This window comes from Carcharodon carcharias, chromosome 32 (assembly GCF_017639515.1).
Source record: "Carcharodon carcharias isolate sCarCar2 chromosome 32, sCarCar2.pri, whole genome shotgun sequence".
NCBI lineage: Eukaryota > Metazoa > Chordata > Chondrichthyes > Lamniformes > Lamnidae > Carcharodon > Carcharodon carcharias.
In genome coordinates this window covers 2,483,509-2,506,066 of record NC_054498.1, presented here as the reverse complement: position 1 = coordinate 2,506,066, position 22,558 = coordinate 2,483,509, and positions in this window count along the sequence as shown.

Here is a 22,558-nt window from a genome sequence, read left to right as displayed (position 1 = left end):
AGGGTGTGTGGTATAAGTGTGTTACAGTGAGGGTTGTGGGGTATAAGTGTGTTACAGTGAGGGCTGTGGGGATAAGTGTGTTACAGTGAGGGTGTGGGGTATAAGTTTGTTACAGTGCGGGTTGGTGGTGTAAATGTGGTACAGTGACGGTGTTGGGTATAAGTGTGTTACAGTGAGGGTGTGGGGTATATACAGTGAGGGTGTGTTGTATATACAGTGAGGGTGTGGGGTATATGTGTGTTACAGTGAGGGGTGGGGGTATAAGTGTGTTACAGTGAGGGTGTGGGGTATAAGTGTGTTACAGTGAGGGTTGTGGGTATAAGTGTGTTACAGTGAGGGTGTGGGTATAAGTGTGTTACAGTGAGGGTGTGGGTATAAGTGTGTTACAGTGAGGGGGTGGTGGGGTATAAGTGTGTTACAGTGAGAGGTGTGGGGTATAAGTGTGTTACAGTGAGGGTGTGGGGTATAAGTGTGTACAGTGAGGGTGTGGGGTATAGTGTGTTACAGTGAGGGTGTGGGTATAAGTGTGTTACAGTGAGGGTGTGGGGTATAAGTGTGTTACAGTGAGGGGTGTGGGTATAAGTGTGTTACAGTGAGGGTGTGGGGTATAGTGTGTTACAGTGAGGATGTGGGGTATAAGTGTGTTACAGTGAGGGTGTGGGGTATAAGTGTGTTACAGTGTGGGGTGTGGGGTATAGATGTGTTACAGTGAGGGATTGTGGGTATAAGTGTGTTACAGTGAGGGATGTGGGGAATAAGTGTGTTACAGTGACGGTGTTGGGTATAAGTGTGTTACAGTGAGGTTGTGGGGTATAAGTGTGTTACAGTGTGGATGTGGGGTATAAGTGTGTTACAGTGAGGGTGGTGGGGTATAAGTGTGTTACAGTGTGGAGGTGGGGTTATAAGTGTGTTACAGTGGTGGGTTGTGGTGTTATAAGTGTGTTACAGTGAGGGATGTGGGGTTATAAGTGTGTTACAGTGAGGGGGTGTGCGGTATAAGTGTGTTACAGTGAGGGTTGTGGGGTATAAGTGTGTTACAGTGAGGGTGTGGGGTATAAGTGTGTTACAGTGCGGGGTGGTGGGGTATAAGTGTGTTACAGTGAGGGGTTGTGGGGTATAAGTGTGTTTACAGTGAGGGGAGGTGGGGTTATAAGTGTGTTACAGTGAGGGTGTGGGGTATAAGTGTGTTACAGTGAGGGGTGTGGTGTATAAGTGTGTTACTGTGAGGGGTGTGGGGACTATAAGTGTGTTACAGTGAGGGGTGTGGGGTATAAGTGTGTTACAGTGAGGGATGTGGGGTATAAGTGTGTTACAGTGAGGGTGTGGGGTATAGTGTGTTACAGTGAGGGTGTGGGGTATAAGTGTGTTACAGTGATGGGTGTGGGGTATAAGTGTGTTACAGTGAGGGTGTGGGGTATAAGTGTGTTACAGTGAGCGGTGTGCGGTATAAGTGTGTTACAGTGAGGGTGTGGGGTATAAGTGTGTTACAGTGAGGGGTGTGGGGTATAAGTGTGTTACAGTGAGGGTGTGGTGTATAAGTTTGTTACAGTGAGGGTGTGGGGTATATACAGTGAGGGTGTGGGGTATATACAGTGAGGGTGTGGGGTATATACAGTGAGGGTGTGGGGTATATACAGTGAGGGTGTGGGGTATATACAGTGAGGGTGTGGGATATATACAGTGAGTGTGTGGGGTATATACAGTGAGGGTGTGGGCGATAAATTGGTGTTACAGTGAGGGTTTGTGGGGTATAATGTGTTACAGTGAGGGGTGTGGGGTATTAGTGTGTTACAGTGTCGTTGGTTATAAGTGTGTTACAGTGTGGGGTGTGGGTATAAGTGTGTTACAGTGAGGAGGGGGGTAATAAGTGTGTTACAGTGAGGGTGTGGCGGTATAAGTGTGTTACAGTGAGGTGTGGGGTATAAGTGTGTTACAGTGAGGGGTGTGGTGGTAAAAGTGTGTTACAGTGAGGGGTGTGGGGTATAGTGTGTTACAGTGAGGGTGTGGTGTATAAGTGTGTTACAGTGAGGGTGTGGGGGTATAAGTGTGTTACAGTGAGGGGTGTGGGGCATATGTGTGTTACAGTGAGGGGTGTGGGTTATAAGTGAGTTACAGTGAGGGTGTGGGGCATAAGTGGTGTTACATTGAAGGGTGTGGGTATAAGTGTGGTACAGTGAGGGTGTGGTGGTATAAGGTGTGTTACAGTGGTGGGTGTGGGGTATAAGCGTGTGTTACAGTGAGGGGTGTGGGGATATAACGTGTGTTCAGTGAGTGGGTGTGGGTCATAAGTGTGTTACAGAGAGGGTGTGGGGTATAAGTGTGTTACAGTGAGGGTGTGGGGTATAAGTGTGTTACAGTGAGGGGTGTGGGGTATAAGTGTGTTACAGTGAGGGTGTGGGGTATAAGTGTGTTACAGTGAGGGTGTGGGGTATAAGTGTGTTACAGTGAGGGTGTGGGGTATAAGTGTGTTACAGTGAGGGTGTGGGGTATAAGTGTGTTACAGTGAGGGGTGTGGGGTATAAGTGTGTTACAGTGAGGGTGTGGGGTATAAGTGTGTTACAGTGAGGGTGTGGGGTATAAGTGTGTTACAGTGAGGGGTGGGGTATAAGTGTGTTACAGTGAGGGTGTGGGGTATAAGTGTGTTACAGTGAGGGTGTGGGGTATAAGTGTGTTACAGTGAGGGGTGTGGGGTATAAGTGTGTTACAGTGAGGGGTGTGGGGTATAAGTGTGTTACAGTGAGGGTGTGGGGTATAAGTGTGTTACAGTGAGGGGTGTGGGGTATAAGTGTGTTACAGTGAGGGTGTGGGTATAAGTGTGTTACAGTGAGGGTTGTGGGTATAAGTGTGTTACAGTGAGGGGTGTGGGGTATAAGTGTGTTACAGTGAGGGTTGAGGGTATAAGTGTGTTACAGTGAGGGTGTGGGGTATAAGTGTGTTACAGTGAGGGGTGTGGGGTATAAGTGTGTTACAGTGAGGGGTGTGGGGTATAAGTGTGTTACAGTGAGGGATGTGGGGTATAAGTGTGTTACAGTGAGGGTGTGGGGTATAAGTGTGTTACAGTGAGGGTGTTGGGTATAAGTGTGTTACAGTGTGGGTTGTGGGGTATAAGTGTGTTACAGTGAGGGGTGTGGGGTATAAGTGTGTTACAGTGAGGGGTGTGGGGTATAAGTGTGTTACAGTGAGAGGGTGTGGGGCATAAGTGTGTTACAGTGAGGGTGTGGGGTATAAGTGTGTTACAGTGAGGGTGTGGGGTATAAGTGTGTTCCAGTGAGGGGTGTGGGCTATATGTGTGTTTACAGTGAGCGGTGTGGGGAATAAGTGTGTTACAGTGAGGGTGTGGGGTATAAGTGTGTTACAGTGAGGGTGTGGGGTATAAGTGTGTTACAGTGGAGGGTGTGGGGCATAAGTGTGTTACAGTGAGGGTGTGGGGTATAAGTGTGTTACAGTGAGGGTGTGGGTATAAGTGTGTTACAGTGAGGAGTGTGGGGTATAAGTGTGTTACAGTGAGGGGTGTGGGGTATAAGTGTGTTACAGTGTGGGTGTGGGGTATAAGTGTGTTACAGTGAGGGTGTGGGTATAAGTGTGTTACAGTGAGGGTGTGGGTTATAAGTGTGTTAACAGTGAGGGGTGTGGGGTATAAGTGTGTTACAGTGAGGAGTGTGGGGTATAAGTGTGTTACAGTGAGGGTGGTGGGGTATAAGTTGTGTTACAGTGAGAGGTGTGAGGGTATAAGTGTGTTACAGTGAGAGGTGTGGGGTATAAGTGTGTTACAGTGAGGGTGTGGGGTATAAGTGTGTTACAGTGATGGGTGTGGGGTATAAGTGTGTTACAGTGAGAGGGTGTGGGTATAAGTGTGTTACAGTGAGGTTGTGGGGTATAAGTGTGTTACAGTGAGGGGTGTGGGTATAAGTGGTTACAGTGAGAGGTGTGGGGTATAAGTGTGTTACAGTGAGTGGTGTGGGGTATAAGTGTGTTACAGTGAGGGGTGTGGGGTATAAGTGTGTTACAGTGACGGTGTGGGGTATAAGTGTGTTACAGTGTGAGGTTTGGGGTATAAGTGTGTTACAGTGAGGGGTGTGGGGTATAAGTTTGTTACAGTGAGAGGTGTGGGGTATACGTGTGTTATAGTGAGGGTGTGGGCTATAAGTGTGTTACAGTGAGGGTGTGGGGTATAAGTGTGTTACAGTGAGGGTGGTGGGGTATAAGTGTGTTACAGTGAGGGTGTGGGGTATAAGTGTGTTACAGTGGTGGGTGTGGGGTATAAGTGTGTACAGTGAGGGTGTGGGGTATAAGTGTGTACAGTGAGGGTGTGGGGTATAAGGTGTTACAGTGAGGGTGTGTGGGCATAAGTTTGTTACAGTGAGGTTGTGGGGTATAAGTGTGTTACAGTGAGGGGTGGTGGGTATAAGTGTGTTACAGTGAGGGTGTGGGGTATAAGTGTGTTACAGTGAGGGTGTGGGTATAAGTGTGTTACAGTGAGGTGTGGGGGTATAACTTGTGTTACAGTGAGGGTGTGGGGTATAAGGTGTGTTACAGTGAGGGGTGTGGGGTATAAGTGTGTTACAAGTGAGGGGTGTGGGGTATAAGTGTGTTACAGTGAGTGGTTGGGGTATAGAGTGTGTACAGTGAGGGTGTGGGGTATAAGGTGTTACAGTGAGGGTGTGGGGTATAAGTGTGTTACAGTGAGGGTGTGGGGTATAAGTGTGTTACAGTGAGGGTGTGGGGTATAAGTGTGTTACAGTGAGGGGTGTGGGGTATAAGTGTGTTACAGTGAGGGGTGTGGGGTATAAGTGTGTTACAGTGAGGGTGTGGGGTATAAGTGTGTTACAGTGAGGGTGTGGGGTATAAGTGTGTTACAGTGAGGGTGTGGGGTATAAGTGTGTTACAGTGAGGGTGTGGGGTATAAGTGTGTTACAGTGAGGGTGTGGGGTATAAGTGTGTTACAGTGAGGGTGTGGGGTATAAGTGTGTTACAGTGAGGGTGTGGGTATAAGTGTGTTACAGTGAGGGTGTGGGGTATAAGTGTGTTACAGTGAGGGTGTGGGGTATAAGTGTGTTACAGTGAGGGGTGTGGGGTATAAGTGTGTTACAGTGAGGGTGTGGGGTATAAGTGTGTTACAGTGAGGGGTGTGGGGTATAAGTGTGTTACAGTGAGGGTGTGGGGTATAAGTGTGTTACAGTGAGGGGTGTGGGGTATAAGTGTGTTACAGTGAGGGGTGTGGGGTATAAGTGTGTTACAGTGAGGGTGTGGGGTATAAGTGTGTTACAGTGAGGGTGTGGGGTTTAAGTGTGTTACAGTGAGGGGTGTGGGGTATAAGTGTGTTACAGTGAGGGTGTGGGGTATAAGTGTGTTACAGTGAGGGGTGTGGGGTATAAGTGTGTTACAGTGAGGGTGTGGGGTATAAGTGTTACAGTGAGGGGTGTGGGGTATAAGTGTGTTACAGTGAGGGTGTGGGGTTAAGTGTGTTACAGTGAGGGTGTAGGGGTATAAGTGTGTTACAGTGAGGGTGTGGGTATAAGTGTGTTACAGTGAGGGTGGTGGGTTATAAGTGTGTTACAGTGAGGGGTGTGGTGTATAAGTGTGTTACAGTGAGGGGTGTGGGGTATAAGTGTGTTACAGTGAGGGGTGTGGGGTATAAGTGTGTTACAGTGAGGGTGTGGGGTATAAGTGTGTTACAGTAGGGGTTGGGAGCATAAGTGTGTTACAGTGAGGGTGTGGGGTATATACAGTGAGGATGTGGGGTATATACAGTGAGGGTGTGGGGTATAAGTGGGTTACAGTGAGGGTGTGGGGTATAAGTGTGTTACTGTGAGGGGGTGTGGGTTATAAGTGTGTTACAGTGAGGGTGTGGGTATAAGTGTGTTACAGTGAGGGTGTGGGGTATAAGTGTGTTACAGTGAGGGTGTGGGTATAAGTGTGTTACAGTGAGGGTGTGGGTATAAGTGTGTTACAGTGAGGGGTGTGGGGTATAAGTGTGTTACAGTGAGGGTGTGGGGTATAAGTGTGTTACAGTGAGGGGTGTGGGGTATAAGTGTGTTACAGTGAGGGTGTGGGGTATAAGTGTGTTACAGTGAGGGGTGTGGGTATAAGTGTGTTACAGTGAGGGGTGTGGGGTATAAGTGTGTTACAGTGAGGGTGTGGGTATAAGTGTGTTACAGTGAGGGTGTGGGGAATAAGTGTGTTACGTGAGGGGTGTGGGGATAAGTGTGTTACAGTGAGGTTGTGGGTAAAGTGGTGTTACAGTGAGGGGTGTGGGGTATAAGTGTGTTACAGTGAGGGGTGTGGGGTATATGAGTGTTACAGTGAGGGTGTGGGGTATAAAGTGTGTACAGTGGGAGGGTGTTGGGTGTATAAGTGTGTTACAGTGAGTGGTGTGGGGTATAAGTGTGTCACAGTGAGGGTGTGGGCGTATAAGTGTGTTACAGTGAGGTTGTGGGGTATAAGTGAGTTACAGTGAGGGGGTGTGGGGTATAATGTGTGTTACAGTGTGGGGTGTGGGGGTATAAGTGTGTTATCAGTGAGGGTGTGGGGTATAAGTGTGTTACAGTGAGGGTGTGGGGTTTGAGTTGTGTTACAGTGAGGGTGTGTGGGTATAAGTTTGTAACAGTGAGGTGGTGTGGGGTATAAGTGTGTTACATGAGGGGTGTGGGCGGTATAAGTGTGTTACAGTGTGAGGTGTGGGTATACGTGTGTTACAGTGATGGGTGTGGGTATAAGTGTGTTACAGTGAGTGGTGTGGGTATAGTGTGTTACAGTGAGGGTGTGGGGTATAAGTGTGTTACAGTGAGGGTGTGGGGTATAAGTGTGTTACAGTGAGGGTGTTGGGGTATAAGTGTGTTACAGTGAGGGGTGTGGGGTATAAGTGTGTTACAGTTGAGGGTTGTGGGGTATAAGTGTGTTACAGTGAGAGGTGTGGGGTATAAGTGTGTCTACAGTGAGGGTGTGGGGTATAAGAGTGTTACAGTGAGAGGTGTGGGGTATAAGTGTGTTACAGTGATGGGGTGTGGGGTATAAGTGTGTTACAGTGAGGGTGTGGGGGTATAAGTGTGTTACAGTGAGGGTGTGGGGGTATAAGTGTGTTACAGTGAGGGTGTGGGGTATAAGTGTGTTACAGTGAGGGTGTGGGGTATAAGTGTGTTACAGTGAGGGGTGTGGGTATAAGTGTGTTACAGTGAGCGGTGTGGGGTATAAGGTGTTACAGTGAGGGTGTGGGGTATAAGTGTGGTTACAGTGAGGGTTTGGGGTATAAGTGTGTTACAGTGAGGGTGGTGGGTATAAGTGTGTTACAGTGAGGGGTGTGGGGTATAAGTGTGTTACAGTGAGGGTGTGGAGGTATAAGTGTGTTACAGGAGGAGGTAGGGGTATAAGTGTGTTACAGTGAGGGGTGTGGGTATAAGTGTGTTACAGTGAGGGGTGTGGGGTATAAGTGTGTTACAGTGGAGGGATGTGGGTATAAGTGTGTTACAGTGAGGGTGTGGGTGTATAAGTGTGTTACAGTGAGGGTGTGGGTATAAGTGTGTAACAGTGAGGGTTGTGGAGTATAAGTGTGTTACAGTGAGGGTGTGGGGTTATAAGTGTGTTACAGTGAGGGTGTGGGGTATAAAGTGTGTTACAGTGAGGGTTGTGGGTATAAGTGTGTTACAGTGAGGGTGTGGCGTATAAGTGTGTACAGTGAGGGTGTGGGGTATAAGTGTGTTACAGTGAGGGGTGTGGGGTATAAGTGTGTTACAGTGAGGGTGTGGGGTATAAGTGTGTTACAGTGATGGGTGTGGGGTATAAGTGTGTCACAGTGAGGGGTGTGGGGTATAAGTGTGTCACAGTGAGGTGTGGGGTATAAGTGTGTTACAGTGAGGGTGTGGGTATAAGTGTGTTACAGTGAGGGTGTGGGGTATAAGTGTGTTACAGTGAGGGGTGTGGGTATAAGTGTGTTACAGTGAGGGGTGTGGGGTATAAGTGTGTTACAGTGAGGGTGTGGGGTATAAGTGTGTTACAGTGAGGGTGTGGGGTATAAGTGTGTTACAGTGAGGGTGTGGGGTATAAGTGTGTTACAGTGAGGGTGTGGGGTATAAGTGTGTTACAGTGAGGGTGTGGGTATAAGTGTGTTACAGTGAGGGGTGTGGGGTATAAGTGTGTTACAGTGAGGGTGTGGGGTATAAGTGTGTTACAGTGAGGGTGTGGGGCTATAAGTGTGTTACAGTGAGGGGTGTGGGGTATAAGTGTGTCACAGTGAGGATGTGGGTATAAGTGTGTTACAGTGAGGGTGTGCGGAAAAGTGTGTTACAGTGCGGGGTGTGGGGTATAAGTGTGTTACAGTGATGGGTGTGGGGTATAAGTGTGTTACAGTGTGGGTTGTGGGTATAAGTGTGTTACAGTGAGGGTGTGTGGTATAAGTGTGTACAGTGAGGAGTTGTGGGGTATAAGTGTGTTACAGTGAGGGTTGTGGGGTATAGTGTGTACCAGTGAGGGGTGGGCTTATAAGTGTGTTACAGTGAGGGGTGTGGGTATAAGTGTGTTACAGTGAGGGTGTGGGGTATAAGTGTGTTACAGTGAGGTGTGTGGGCTATATGTGTGTTACAGTGAGGTGTGTGGGTATAAGTGTGTTACAGTGAGAGGTGTGGGGCCTATAAGTGTGTTACAGTGAGGGTGTGGGTGTATAAGTGTGTTACAGTTGAGGGTGTGGGGTATAAGTGTGTTACAGTGAGGGGTGTGGGGTATAAGTGTGTTACAGTGAGGGGTTGGGGCTATAAGGTGTGTTACAGTGAGGGGAGGTGGGTATAAGTGTGTTACAGTGAGGGGTGTGGGGCTATAAGTTTGTACAGTGAGGGGTGTGGGGTATAAGTGTGTTACAGTGAGGGTTGGGAGTATAAGTGTGTTACAGTGAGAGGTGTGGGGTATAAGTGTGTACAGTGAGGGGTGTGGGGTATATAGTTTGTTACAGTGAGGGTGTGGGCGTATAAGTGTGTTACAGTGAGGGTTGTGGGGTATAAGTGTGTTACAGTGAGGGTGTGGGGTATAAGTGTGTTACAGTGAGGGTGTGGGGTATAAGTGTGTTACAGTGAGGGGTGTGGGGTATAAGTGTGTTACAGTGAGGGTGTGGGGTATAAGTGTGTTACAGTGAGGGTGTGGGGTATAAGTGTGTTACAGTGAGGGGTGTGGGGTATAAGTGTGTTACAGTGAGGGTGTGGGGTATAAGTGTGTTACAGTGAGGGGTGTGGGTATAAGTGTGTTACAGTGAGGGTGTGGGGTATTAGTGTGTTACAGTGAGGTTGTGGGGTATAAGTGTGTTACATTGAGGGTGTGGGGTATAAGTGTGTTACAGTGAGGGTGTGGGGTATAAGTGTGTTACAGTGAGGGTGTGGGTATAAGTGTGTTACAGTGAGGGTGTGGGGTATAAGTGTGATACAGTGAGGTGTGTGGGTATAAGTGTGTTACAGTGCGGGGTGTGGGGTATAAGTGTGTTACAGTGAGGGGTGTGGGGTATAAGTGTGTTACAGTGAGAGGTGTGGGGTATAAGTGTGTTACAGTGAGGGGTGTGGGGTATAAGTGTGTTACAGTGAGGGTGTGGGGTATAAGTGTGTTACAGTGAGGGTGTGGTCTATATACAGTGAGGGTGTGGGGTATAAGTGTGTTACAGTGAGGGGTGTGGGGGTATAAGTGTGTTACAGTGAGGGTGTGGGGTATAAGTGTGTTACAGTGACGGGGTGTGGCGTATTAAGTGTGTTACCAGTGATGGTGTGTGGGGTATAAGTGTGTCTACCGTGAGGGGTATGTATGGGGTATTAGTGTGTTACTAGTGACCGGTGTGTGTTTAAGTGTGTTACAGTGAGGGTGACTGTCTTTCAGGGAAGGTGTGGTATTAAGTGTGTTACAGTGAGGGTGTTGTGGTATAAGTGTGTCACCTTGAGGGTGTGGATATAAGAGTGATCACAGTGAGGGGTGTGGGTTATAAGTGTGTCACAGTGAGGGTGTGGGGTATAGAGTGTTACAGTGAGGGTGTGGGTATAAGTGTGTTACAGTGAGGGTGTGGGGTATACGTGTGTTACAGTGAGGGGTGTGGGGTATAAGTGTGTTACAGTTGAGGGGTGTGGGGTATACGTGTGTGTACAGTGAGGGGTGTGGGGTATAAGTGTGTTACATTGAGGGTGTGGGGCTATAGTGTGGTTACAGTGACGGCTGTGGGGTATAAGTGTGTTACAGTGAGGGTGTGGGGTATAAGTGTGTTACAGTGAGGGTGTGGGGTATAAGTGTGTTACAGTGAGGGTGTGGGGGTATAAGTGTGTTACAGTGAGGGTGTGGGGTATAAGTGTGTTACAGTGAGGGGTGTGGGGGTATAAGTGTGTTACAGTGAGGGGTGTGGGGTATAAGTGTGTTACAGTGAGGGGTGTGGGTATAAGTTGTTACAGTGAGGGTGTGGGGTATAAGTGTGTTACAGTGAGGGGTGTGGGGTATAAGTGTGTTACAGTGAGGTTGTGGGGTATAAGTGTGTTACAGTGAGGGGTGTGGGGTATAAGTGTGTTACAGTGAGGGGTGTGGGGTATAAGTGTGTTACAGTGTGGGTGTGGGGTATAAGTGTGTTACATTGAGGGTGTGGGGTATAAGTGTGTTACAGTGAGTGTGTGGTCTATTAGTGTGTTACCATGAGGGTGTGGGGTATAAGTGTGTTACAGTGAGGGTGTGGGGTATAAGTGTGTTACAGTGTGGGTGTGGGGCATAAAGTGTGTTACAGTGAGGGTGTGGGGTATAAGTGTGTTACAGTGAGGGGGGTGTGGGGCATAAGTGTGTTACAGTGAGGTTGTGGGGTATAAGTGTGTTACAGTGAGGGTGTGGGAGTATAAGTGTGTTACAGTGGGGGTTGTGGGGTAATAATGTGTGTTACAGTGAGGGGTGTGGAGTATAAGTGTGTTACAGTGAGGGTGTGGGGTATAAGTGTGTTACAGTGAGGGGTGTGGGGTATAAGTGTGTTACAGTGAGGGTGTGGGGTATAAGTGTGTTACAGTGAGGGTGTGGGGTATAAGTGTGTTACAGTGCGGTTGTGGGGTATAAGTGTGTTACAGTGAGGGGTGTGGGGTATAAGTGTGTTACAGTGAGGGGTGTGGGGTATAAGTGTGTTACAGTGAGGGGTGTGGGGTATAAGTGTGTTACAGTGAGGGGTGTGGGGTATAAGTGTGTTACAGTGAGGGTGTGGGGTATAAGTGTGTTACAATGAGAGGTATGGGGTATAAGTGTGTTACAGTGAGGGGTGTGGGGCATAAGTGTGTTACAGTGAGGGGTGTGGAGTATAATTGTGTTACAGTGAGGGGTGTGGAGTATAAGTGTGTTACAGTGAGGGGTGTGGGGTATAAGTGTGTTACAGTGAGGGATGTGGGGTATAAGTGTGTTACAGTGTGAGGTGTGGGGTATAAGTGTGTTACAGTGAGGGTGTGGGGTATAAGTGTGTTACAGTGAGGGTGTGGGGTATAAGTGTGTTACAGTGAGGGTGTGGGGTATAAGTGTGTTACAGTGAGGGGTGTGGGTATAAGTGTGTTACAGTGAGGGTGTGGGGTATAAGTGTGTTACAGTGAGGGTGTGGGGTATAAGTGTGTTACAGTGAGGGTGTGGGGTATAAGTGTGTTACAGTGAGGGTGTGGGGTATAAGTGTGTTACAGTGAGGGTGTGGGGTATAAGTGTGTTACAGTGAGGGTGTGGGGTATAAGTGTGTTACAGTGAGGGGTGTGGGGTATAAGTGTGTTACAGTGAGGGTGTGGGGTATAAGTGTGTTACAGTGAGGGTGTGGGGTATAAGTGTGTTACAGTGAGGGGTGTGGGGTATAAGTGTGTTACAGTGAGGGTGTGGGGTATAAGTGTGTTACAGTGAGGGTGTGGGGTATAAGTGTGTTACAGTGAGGGGTGTGGGGTATAAGTGTGTTACAGTGAGGGTGTGGGGTATAAGTGTGTTACAGTGAGGGTGTGGGGTATAAGTGTGTTACAGTGAGGGTGTGGGGTATAAGTGTGTTACAGTGAGGGTGTGGGGTATAAGTGTGTTACAGTGAGGGTGTGGGGTATAAGTGTGTTACAGTGAGGGTGTGGGGTATAAGTGTGTTACAGTGAGGGGTGTGGGGTATAAGTGTGTTACAGTGAGGGTGTGGGTATAAGTGTGTTACAGTGAGGGTGTGGGGTATAAGTGTGTTACAGTGAGGGTGTGGGGCATATGTGTGTTACAGTGAGGATGTTGGGAATAAGTGTGTTACAGTGTGGGTTTGGTGGTATAAGTGTGTTACAGTGAGGGTGTAGGGGTTATATGTGTGTTACAGTTGAGGTGTGGGCGGATAAGTGTGTTACAGTGAGGGTGTGGGGTATAAAGTGTGTTACAGTGAGGGGTGTGGGGTATAAGTGTGTTACAGTGAGGGGTGTGGTGAATAAGTGTGTTACAGTGAGGGCTGTGGGGTATAAGTGTGTTCCACTGTGAGGTGTGGGTATAAGTGTGTTACAGTGAGGTGTGGGGTATAAGTGTGTTACAGTGAGGGTGTGGGGTATAAGTGTGTTACAGTGAGGGTGTGGGGTATAAGTGTGTTACAGTGAGGGTTGTGGGTATAAGTGTGTTACAGTGTGGGGTGTGGGGTTATAAGTGTGTTACAGTGAGGAGTGTGGGTATAAGTGTGTTACAGTGAGGGTTGTGGGGTATAAGGTGTTAACTGTGAGGGTGTGGGTTATAAGTGTGGTTCACAGTGGGGGTTGGGGTATAAGTTGTTAACAGTGAGGGTGTGGGGTATAAGTGTGTTACAGTGAGGGGTGTGGGCTATAAGTGTTTACAGTGACGGTTGTGGGGTATAAGTGTGTTACAGTGAGGGTGGTGGTATAAGTGTGTTACAGTGAGGGGTGTGGGGTATAAGTGTGTTACAGTGAGGGGTGTTGGGGTATAAGTTTGTTACAGTGAGGTGTGGGGTATAAGTGTGTTACAGTGAGGGAGGTGGGTTATAAGTGTTTTACAGTGAGGGTGTGGGGGTATAAGTGTGTTACAGTGTGGGTGTGGGGTATAAGTGTGTTACAGTGAGGGAGTGGGTTATAAGTGTGTTACAGTGTGGGGTGTGGGGTATAAGTGTGTTAAAGTGAGGGTGTGGGGTATAAGTGTGTCACAGTGTGGGCTGGTCGGTTATAAGGTTGTTACAGTGAGGGTGGTGGGGTATAAGTGTGTTACAGGTGAGGTGGTGGGGTATAAGTGTGTTACAGTGTGGGTGTGGGGTATAAGTGTGTTACAGTGAGGGGTGTGGGTTATAAGTGTGTTACAGTGAGGGGTGTGTGGGTATAAGTGTGTTACAGTGAGGGTTGTGGGGTATAAGTGTGTTACAGTGAGGGAGGTGGGTTATAAGTGTGTTACAGTGAGGGTGTGGGGTATAAGTGTGTTACAGTGAGGGTGTGGGGTATAAGTTGTTACAGTGAGGGTGGTGGGTATAAGTGTGTTACAGTGAGGGTGTGGGGTATAAAGTGTGTTACAGTGAGGGTGTGGGGTATAAGTGTGTTACAGTGAGGGTGTGGGGTATAAGGTGTGTTACAGTGAGGGTGTGGGGTATAAGTGTGTTACAGTGAGGAGGTGGGTATAAGTGTGTTACAGTGAGGGTGTGGGGTATAAGTGTGTTACAGTGAGGGTGTGGGGTATAAGTGTGTTACAGTGAGGGTGTGGGGTATAAGTGTGTTACAGTGAGGGGTGTGGGTATAAGTGTGTTACAGTGAGGGGTGTGGGGTATAAGTGTGTTACAGTGAGAGGTGTGGGGTATAAGTGTGTTACAGTGAGGGTGTGGGGTATAAGTGTGTTACAGTGAGGGTGTGGGGTATAAGTGTGTTACAGTGAGGGTGTGGGGTATAAGTGTGTTACAGTGAGGGTGTGGGGTATAAGTGTGTTACAGTGAGGGTGTGGGGTATAAGTGTGTTACAGTGAGGGTGTGGGGTATAAGTGTGTTACAGTGAGGGGTGTGGGGTATAAGTGTGTTACAGTGAGGGTGTGGGGTATAAGTGTGTTACAGTGAGGGTGTGCGGTGTAAGTGTGTTACAGTGAGGGTGTGGGTATAAGTGTGTTACAGTGAGGGTGTGGGTATAAGTGTGTTACCGTGAGGGTTGTGGTGTATAAGTGTGTTACAGTGAGGGTGTGGGTATAAGTGTGTTACAGTGAGGGTGTGGGGTATAAGTGTGTTACAGTGAAGGTGTGGGGTATAAGTGTGTTACAGTGAGGGTGTGGGTATAAGTGTGTTACAGTGAGGGTGTGGGGTATAAGTGTGTTACAGTGAGGGGTGTGGGGTATAAGTTTGTTACAGTGAGGGGTGTGGGGTATAAGTGTGTTACAGTGAGGGGTGTGGGGTATAAGTGTGTTACAGTGAGGGTGTGGGTATAAGTGTGTTACAGTGAGGGTGTGGGTATAAGTGTGTTACAGTGAGGGTGTGGGTTATAAGTTTGTTACAGTGAGGGGTGTGGGTATAAGGTGTGTTACAGTGAGGGTGTGGGGTTTAAGTGTGTTACAGTGAGGGGTGTGGGGTATAAGTGTGTTACAGTGAGGGTGTGGGGTATAAGTGTGTTACAGTGAGGGGTGTGGGGTATAAGTGTGTTACAGTGAGGTGTGGGGTATAAGTGTGTTACAGTGAGGGTGTGGGGTATAAGTGTGTTACAGTGAGGGTGTGGGGTATAACGTGTGTTACAGTGAGGGGTGTGGGGTATAAGTGTGTTACAGTGAGGGTGTGGGGTATAAGTGTGTTACAGTGAGGGTGTGGGTATAAGTGTGTTACAGTGAGGGGTGTGGGGTATAAGTGTGTTACAGTGAGGGTGTGGGGTATAAGCTGTGTTACAGTGAGGGTGTGGGGTATAAGTGTGTTACAGTGAGGGTGTGGGGTATAAGTGTGTTACAGTGAGGGTGTGGGTATAAGTGTGTTACAGTGATGGGTGTGGGGTATAAGTGTGTTACAGTGAGGGTGTGCGGGTATAAGTGTGTTACAGTGACGGGTGTGGGTATAAGTGTGTTACAGTGAGGGTGTGGGGTATAAGTGTGTTACAGTGAGGGTGTGGGTATAAGTGTGTTACAGTGAGGGGTGTGGGGTATAAGTGTGTTACAGTGAGGGTGTGGGTATAAGTGTGTTACAGTGAGGGTGTGGGTTATAAGTTTGTTACAGTGAGGGGTGTGGGGTATAAGTGTGTTACAGTGAGGGAGGTGGGTTATAAGTGTGTTACAGTGAGGGGTGTGGGGTATAAGTGTGTTACAGTGTGGGTTGTGGGGTATAAGTGTGTTACAGTGAGGGAGGTGGGTTATAAGTGTGTTACAGTGAGGGAGGTGGGTTATAAGTGTGTTACAGTGAGGGGTGTGGGGTATAAGTGTGTTACAGTGAGGGCTGTGGGGTATAAGTGTGTTACAGTGAGGGAGGTGGGTTATAAGTGTGTTACAGTGAGGGAGGTGGGTTATAGTGTGTTACATTGAGGGTGTGGGGTATAAGTGTGTTACAGTGAGAGATGTGTGGTATAAGTGTGTTACAGTGAGGGTTTGGGGTATAAGTGTGTTACAGTGAGGGGTGTGGGGTATAAGTGTGTTACAGTGAGGGAGGTGGGTTATAAGTGTGTTACAGTGAGGGGTGTGGGGTATAAGTGTGTTACAGTGAGGGTGTGGGGTATAAGTGTGTTACAGTGAGGGAGGGGGGTTATAAGTGTGTTACAGTGAGGGGTGTGGGGTATAAGTGTGTTACAGTGAGGGTGTGGGGTATAAGTGTGTTACAGTGAGGGTGTGGGGTATAAGTGTGTTACAGTGAGGGTGTGGGGTATAAGTGTGTTACAGTGAGGGGTGTGGGTATAAGTGTATTACAGTGAGGTGTGTGGGGTATAAGTGTGTTACAGTGAGGGTGTGGGTATAAGTGTGTTACAGTGAGGGTGTGGGTATAAGTGTGTTACAGTGAGGGTGTGGGGCATAAGTGTGTTACAGTGAGGGGTGTGGGTATAAGTGTGTTACAGTGAGGGGTGTGGGGTATAAGTGTGTTACAGTGAGGAGTGTGGGGTATAAGTGTGTTACAGTGAGGGTGTGGGGTATAAGTGTGTTACAGTGAGGGTGTGGGGTATAAGTGTGTTACAGTGAGGGTGTTGGATATAAGTGTGTCACAGTGGGGGTGTGGTGTATAAGTGTGTCACAGTGAGGGTGTGCGGTATAAGTGTGTTACAGTGAGAGATGTGGTGCATATGCATGTTACAGTGAGGGTGTGGGGTATAAGCGTGTTACAGTGAGGGGTGTTGGGCATAAGTTTGTTACAGTGAGGGTTGGTGGTGTAAATGTGTTACAGTGAGGGTGTAGGGTTTGGGTATGTTACAGTGAGGAGTCTGGGGTATAAGTGTGTTATGTTGAGGCCTGCGGGGTATAAGTGTGTTACAGTGAGGGTGTGGAGTGTAAGTGTGTTACAGTTATGGGGTGTGGCGTATCAGTGTGTTACAGTGAGGGGTGTGGGGTATAAATGTGTTACAGTTAGGGGTGTGGGGTATAAGTGTGTTACAGTGAGGGGTGTGTGGTATAAGCGCGTTACAGTGAGGCATGTGGGGTATAAGTGTGTTACAGTGTGTGGTGTGGGGTATAAGTGTGTTACAGTGAGGGAGGTGGGTTATAAGTGTGTTACAGTGAGGGGTGTGGGGTATAAGTGTGTTACAGTGTGGGTTGTGGGGTATAAGTGTGTTACAGTGAGGGAGGTGGGTTATAAGTGTGTTACAGTGAGGGAGGTGGGTTATAAGTGTGTTACAGTGAGGGGTGTGGGGTATAAGTGTGTTACAGTGTGGGCTGTGGGGTATAAGTGTGTTACAGTGAGGGAGGTGGGTTATAAGTGTGTTACAGTGAGGGAGGTGGGTTATAAGTGTGTTACAGTGTGGGTTGTGGGGTATAAGTGTGTTACAGTGAGGGAGGTGGGTTATAAGTGTGTTACAGTGAGGGGTGTGGGGTATAAGTGTGTTACAGTGTGGGTTGTGGGGTATAAGTGTGTTACAGTGAGGGAGGTGGGTTATAAGTGTGTTACAGTGAGGGGTGTGGGGTATAAGTGTGTTACAGTGTGGGTTGTGGGGTATAAGTGTGTTACAGTGAGGGAGGTGGGTTATAAGTGTGTTACAGTGAGGGTGTGGGGTATAAATTTGTTGCAGTGAGGGGTGTGGGGTATAAGTGTGTTACAGTGAGGGTGTGTGGCATAAGTGTGTTACATTGTGGGGTGTGGGGTATAAGTGTGTTACAGTGAGGGGTGTGGGATATAAGTGTGTCACAGTGGGGGTGTGGTGTATAGGTGTGTCACAGTGAGGGTGTGGGGTATAAGTGTGTCACAGTGAGGGTGTGCGGTATAAGTGTGTTACAGTGAGGGTGTGCGGTATAAGTGTGTTACAGTGAGAGGTGTGGGGTATAAGTTTGTTACAGTGAGAGGTGTGGGGTATAAGTGTGTTACAGTGAGAGATGTGGGGTATACGTGTGTTACAGTGAGGGTGTGGGGTATAAGTGTGTTACAGTGAGGGTGTGGGGTATAAGTTTGTTACAGTGAGAGGTGTGGGGTATAAGTGTGTTACAGTGAGAGATGTGGGGTATACGTGTGTTACAGTGAGGGTGTGGGGTATAAGTGTGTTACAGTGACGGGTGTGGGGTATAAGTGTGTTACAGTGATGGGTGTGGGGTATAAGTGTGTTACAGAGAGGGGTGTGGGGTATTAGTGTGTTATAGTGACCGGTGTGTGGTATAAGTGTGTTACAGTGAGGGTGTGGGGTATAAGTGTGTTACAGTGAGGGTGTGGGTATAAGTGTGTTACAGTGAAGGTGTGGGTTATAAGTTTGTTACAGTGAGGGGTGTGGGGTATAAGTGTGTTACAGTGAGGGTGTAGGGTTTGAGTATGTTACAGTGAGGAGTCTGGGGTATAAGTGTGTTACAGTGAGGGTTTGGGGCATAAGTGTGTCACAGTGAGGGTGTTGGATATAAGAGTGTCACAGTGGGGGTGTGGTGTATAAGTGTGTCACAGTGAGGGTGTGCGGTATAAGTGTGTTACAGTGAGGTTGTGGGGTATAAGTGTGTTACAGTGAGGGGTGTGGGGTATAAGTGTGTTACAGTGAGGTTGTGGGGTATAAGTGTGTTACAGTGAGGGTGTGGGGTGTAAGTGTGTTACACTGAGAGGTGTGGGGTATAAGCGTGTTACAGTGAGGGTGTGGGGTATAAGTGTGTTACACTGAGAGGTGTGGGGTATAAGCGTGTTACAGTGAGGGTGTGGGGTATAAGTGTGTTACAGTGAGGGTGTGGGGTATAAGTGTGTTACAGTGAGGTTGTTGGGTTTAAGTGTGTTACAGTGAGGAGTATGGGATATAAGTGTGTTACAGTGAGGGTGTGGGGTATAAGCGTGTTACAGTGAGGATGTGTGGTATAAGTGTGTTACCGTGAGGGTTGTGGTGTATAAGTGTGTTACAGTGAGGAGTATGGGGTATAAGTGTGTTACAGTGAGGGGTGTGGGGTATAAGTGTGTTACAGTGAGGGGTGTGTTGCATAAGTGTGTTACAGTCAGGGGTGTGGGGCATAAGTGTGTTACATTGAGGGGTGTGGGGCATATGTGTGGTACAGTGAGGATGTGTGGTATAAGCGTGTTACAGTGAGAGGTGTGGGGTATAATCGTGTTACAGTGAGGGTGTGGGTTATAAGCGTGTTACAGTGAGTGGTGTGGGGTATAAGTGTGTTACTGTGAGGGTGTGGGGTATAAGCGTGTTACAGTGAGGGGTGTGGGGTATAAACGTGGTACATTGAGAGATGTGAGGTCTAAGCGTGTTACAACGAGTGGTGTGGGGTATAAGTGTGTTACAGTGACAGGTGTGGGGTATAAGTGTGTTACAGCGAGGGTGTGGGGTATAAGTGTGTTACAGTGAGAGGTGTGGGGTATAAGCATGTTACAGTGAGGGTGTGGGGTATAAGCGTGTTACAGTGTGGGGTGTTGGGTATAACTGTGTTACAGTGAGGGTGTGGGTTATAAGTGTGTTACAGTGAGGGTGTAGGGTTTGGGTATGTTACAGTGAGGAGTCTGGGGTATAAGTGTGTTATGTTGAGGCCTGCGGGGTATAAGTGTGTTACAGTGAGGGTGTGGAGTGTAAGTGTGTTACAGTTATGGGGTGTGGCGTATCAGTGTGTTACAGTGAGGGGTGTGGGGTATAAATGTGTTACAGTTAGGGGTGTGGGGTATAAGTGTGTTACAGTGAGGGGTGTGTGGTATAAGCGCGTTACAGTGAGGCATGTGGGGTATAAGTGTGTTACAGTGTGTGGTGTGGGGTATAAGTGTGTTACAGTGAGGGAGGTGGGTTATAAGTGTGTTACAGTGAGGGGTGTGGGGTATAAGTGTGTTACAGTGTGGGTTGTGGGGTATAAGTGTGTTACAGTGAGGGGGGTGGGTTATAAGTTTGTTACAGTGAGGGAGGTGGGTTATAAGTGTGTTACAGTGAGGGGTGTGGGGTATAAGTGTGTTACAGTGTGGGTTGTGGGGTATAAGTGTGTTACAGTGAGGGAGGTGGGTTATAAGTGTGTTACAGTGTGGGTTGTGGGGTATAAGTGTGTTACAGTGAGGGAGGTGGGTTATAAGTGTGTTACAGTGAGGGGTGTGGGGTATAAGTGTGTTACAGTGTGGGTTGTGGGGTATAAGTGTGTTACAGTGAGGGAGGTGGGTTATAAGTGTGTTACAGTGAGGGGTGTGGGGTATAAGTGTGTTACAGTGTGGGTTGTGGGGTATAAGTGTGTTACAGTGAGGGAGGTGGGTTATAAGTGTGTTACAGTGAGGGTGTGGGGTATAAATTTGTTGCAGTGAGGGGTGTGGGGTATAAGTGTGTTACAGTGAGGGTGTGTGGCATAAGTGTGTTACATTGTGGGGTGTGGGGTATAAGTGTGTTACAGTGAGGGGTGTGGGATATAAGTGTGTCACAGTGGGGGTGTGGTGTATAGGTGTGTCACAGTGAGGGTGTGGGGTATAAGTGTGTCACAGTGAGGGTGTGCGGTATAAGTGTGTTACAGTGAGGTGTGGGGTGTAAGTGTGTTACAGTGAGGGTGTGGGGTATAAGTTTGTTACATGAGGGGTGTGGGGTATCAGTGTGTTACAGTGAGGGGTGTGGGGTATAAGTGTGTTACAGTGTGAGCTTGGGGTATAAGTGTGTTACAGTGAGGGGTGTGGGGTATAAGTTTGTTACAGTGAGAGGTGTGGGGTATAAGTTTGTTACAGTGAGAGGTGTGGGGTATAAGTGTGTTACAGTGAGAGATGTGGGGTATACGTGTGTTACAGTGAGGGTGTGGGGTATAAGTGTGTTACCGTGACGGGTGTGGGGTATAAGTGTGTTACAGTGATGGGTGTGGGGTATAAGTGTGTTACAGTGAGGGTGTGGGGTATAAGTGTGTTGCAGTGAGGGTGTGGGTATAAGTGTGTTACAGTGAGGGTGTGGGTTATAAGTTTGTTACAGTGAGGGGTGTGGGGTATAAGTGTGTTACAGTGAGGGTGTAGGGATTGAGTATGTTACAGTGAGGAGTCTGGGGTATAAGTGTGTTACAGTGAGGGTGTGGGGTATAAGCGTGTTGCAGTGAGGCGTGTTGGGCATAAGTTTGTTACAGTGAGGGTTTGGGGTGTAAATGTGTTACATTGAGGGTGTTGGGTATAACTGTGTTACAGTGAGGGTGTGGGGTATAAGTGTGTTACAGTGACGGTGTGGGGTATAAGTGTGTTACAGTGAGGGTGTGGGGTATGAACATGTTACGGTATGGGGTATAAGTGTGTTACAGTGAGGGGTGTGGGGTATAAGAGTGTTACATTGAGGGGTGTGGGGTATAAGCGTGTTACAGTGAGAGGTGTGGGGTATAATCGTGTTACAGTGAGGGTGTGGGTTATAAGCGTGTTACAGTGAGTGGTGTGGGGTATAAGTGTGTTACAGCGAGGGTGTGGGGTATAAGTGTGTTACAGTGAGAGGTGTGGGGTATAAGCGTGTTACAGTGTGGGGTGTTGGGTATAACTGTGTTACAGTGAGGGTGTGGGGTATAAGTGTGTTATAGTGAGGGTGTGGGGTATAAGTGTGTTACAGTGAGGGTGTAGGGTTTGAGTATGTTACAGTGAGGAGTCTGGGGTATAAGTGTGTTACAGTGAGGGCTGCGGGGTATAAGTGTGTTACAGTGAAGGGTATGGGGTATAAGTGTGTTACAGTGAGGGTGTGGTGTGTAAGTGTGTTACAGTTATGGGGTGTGGCGTATCAGTGTGTTACAGTGAGGGGTGTGGGGTATAAATGTGTTACAGTTAGGGGTGTGGGGTATAAGTGTGTTACAGTGAGGGGTGTGTGGTATAAGTGCGTTACAGTGAGGCATGTAGGGTATAAGTGTGTTACAGTGTGTGGTGTGGGGTATAAGTGTGTTACAGTGAGGGGTGTGGGATATAAGTGTGTCACAGTGGGGGTGTGGTGTATAAGTGTGTCACAGTGAGGGTGTGGGGTATAAGTGTGTCACAGTGAGGGTGTGCGGTATAAGTGTGTTGCAGTGAGAGGTGTGGGGTATAAGTGTGTTACAGTGAGGGTGTGGGGTATAAGTTTGTTACAGTGAGGGTGTGGTGTGTAAGTGTGTTACAGTTATGGGGTGTGGCGTATCAGTGTGTTACAGTGAGGGGTGTGGGGTATAAATGTGTTACAGTTAGGGGTGTGGGGTATAAGTGTGTTACAGTGAGGGGTGTGTGGTATAAGCGCGTTACAGTGAGGCATGTGGGGTATAAGTGTGTTACAGTGTGTGGTGTGGGGTATAAGTGTGTCACAGTGGGGGTGTGGTGTATAAGTGTATCACAGTGAGGGTGTGGGGTATAAGTGTGTCACAGTGAGGGTGTGCGGTATAAGTGTGTTACAGTGAGAGGTGTGGGGTATAAGTGTGTTACAGTGAGGGTGTGGGGTATAAGTTTGTTACATGAGGGGTGTGGGGTATCAGTGTGTTACAGTGAGGGGTGTGGGGTATAAGTGTGTTACAGTGTGAGGTGTGGGGTATAAGTGTGTTACAGTGCGGGGTGTGGGGTATAAGTTTGTTACAGTGAGAGGTGTGGGGTATAAGTGTGTTACAGTGAGAGATGTGGGGTATACGTGTGTTACAGTGATGGGTGTGGGGTATAAGTGTGTTACAGTGAGAGGTGTGGGGCATAAGTGTGTTACAGTGACGGGTGTGGGGTATAAGTGTGTTACAGTGATGGGTGTGGGGTATAGGTGTGTTACAGTGAGGGGTATGGGGTATTAGTGTGTTATAGTGACCGGTGTGTGGTATAAGTGTGTTACAGTGAGGGTGTGGGGTATAAGTGTGTTACAGTGAGGGTTTGGGGCATAAGTGTGTCACAGTGAGGGTGTTGGATATAAGAGTGTCACAGTGGGGGTGTGGTGTATAAGTGTGTCACAGTGAGGGTGTGGGGTATAAGTGTCACAGTGAGGGTGTGCGGTATAAGTGTGTTACAGTGAGGTTGTGGGGTATAAGTGTGTTACAGTGAGGGGTGTGGGGTATAAGTGTGTTACAGTGAGGTTGTGGGGTATACGTGTGTTACAGTGAGGGTGTGGGGTGTAAGTGTGTTACACTGAGAGGT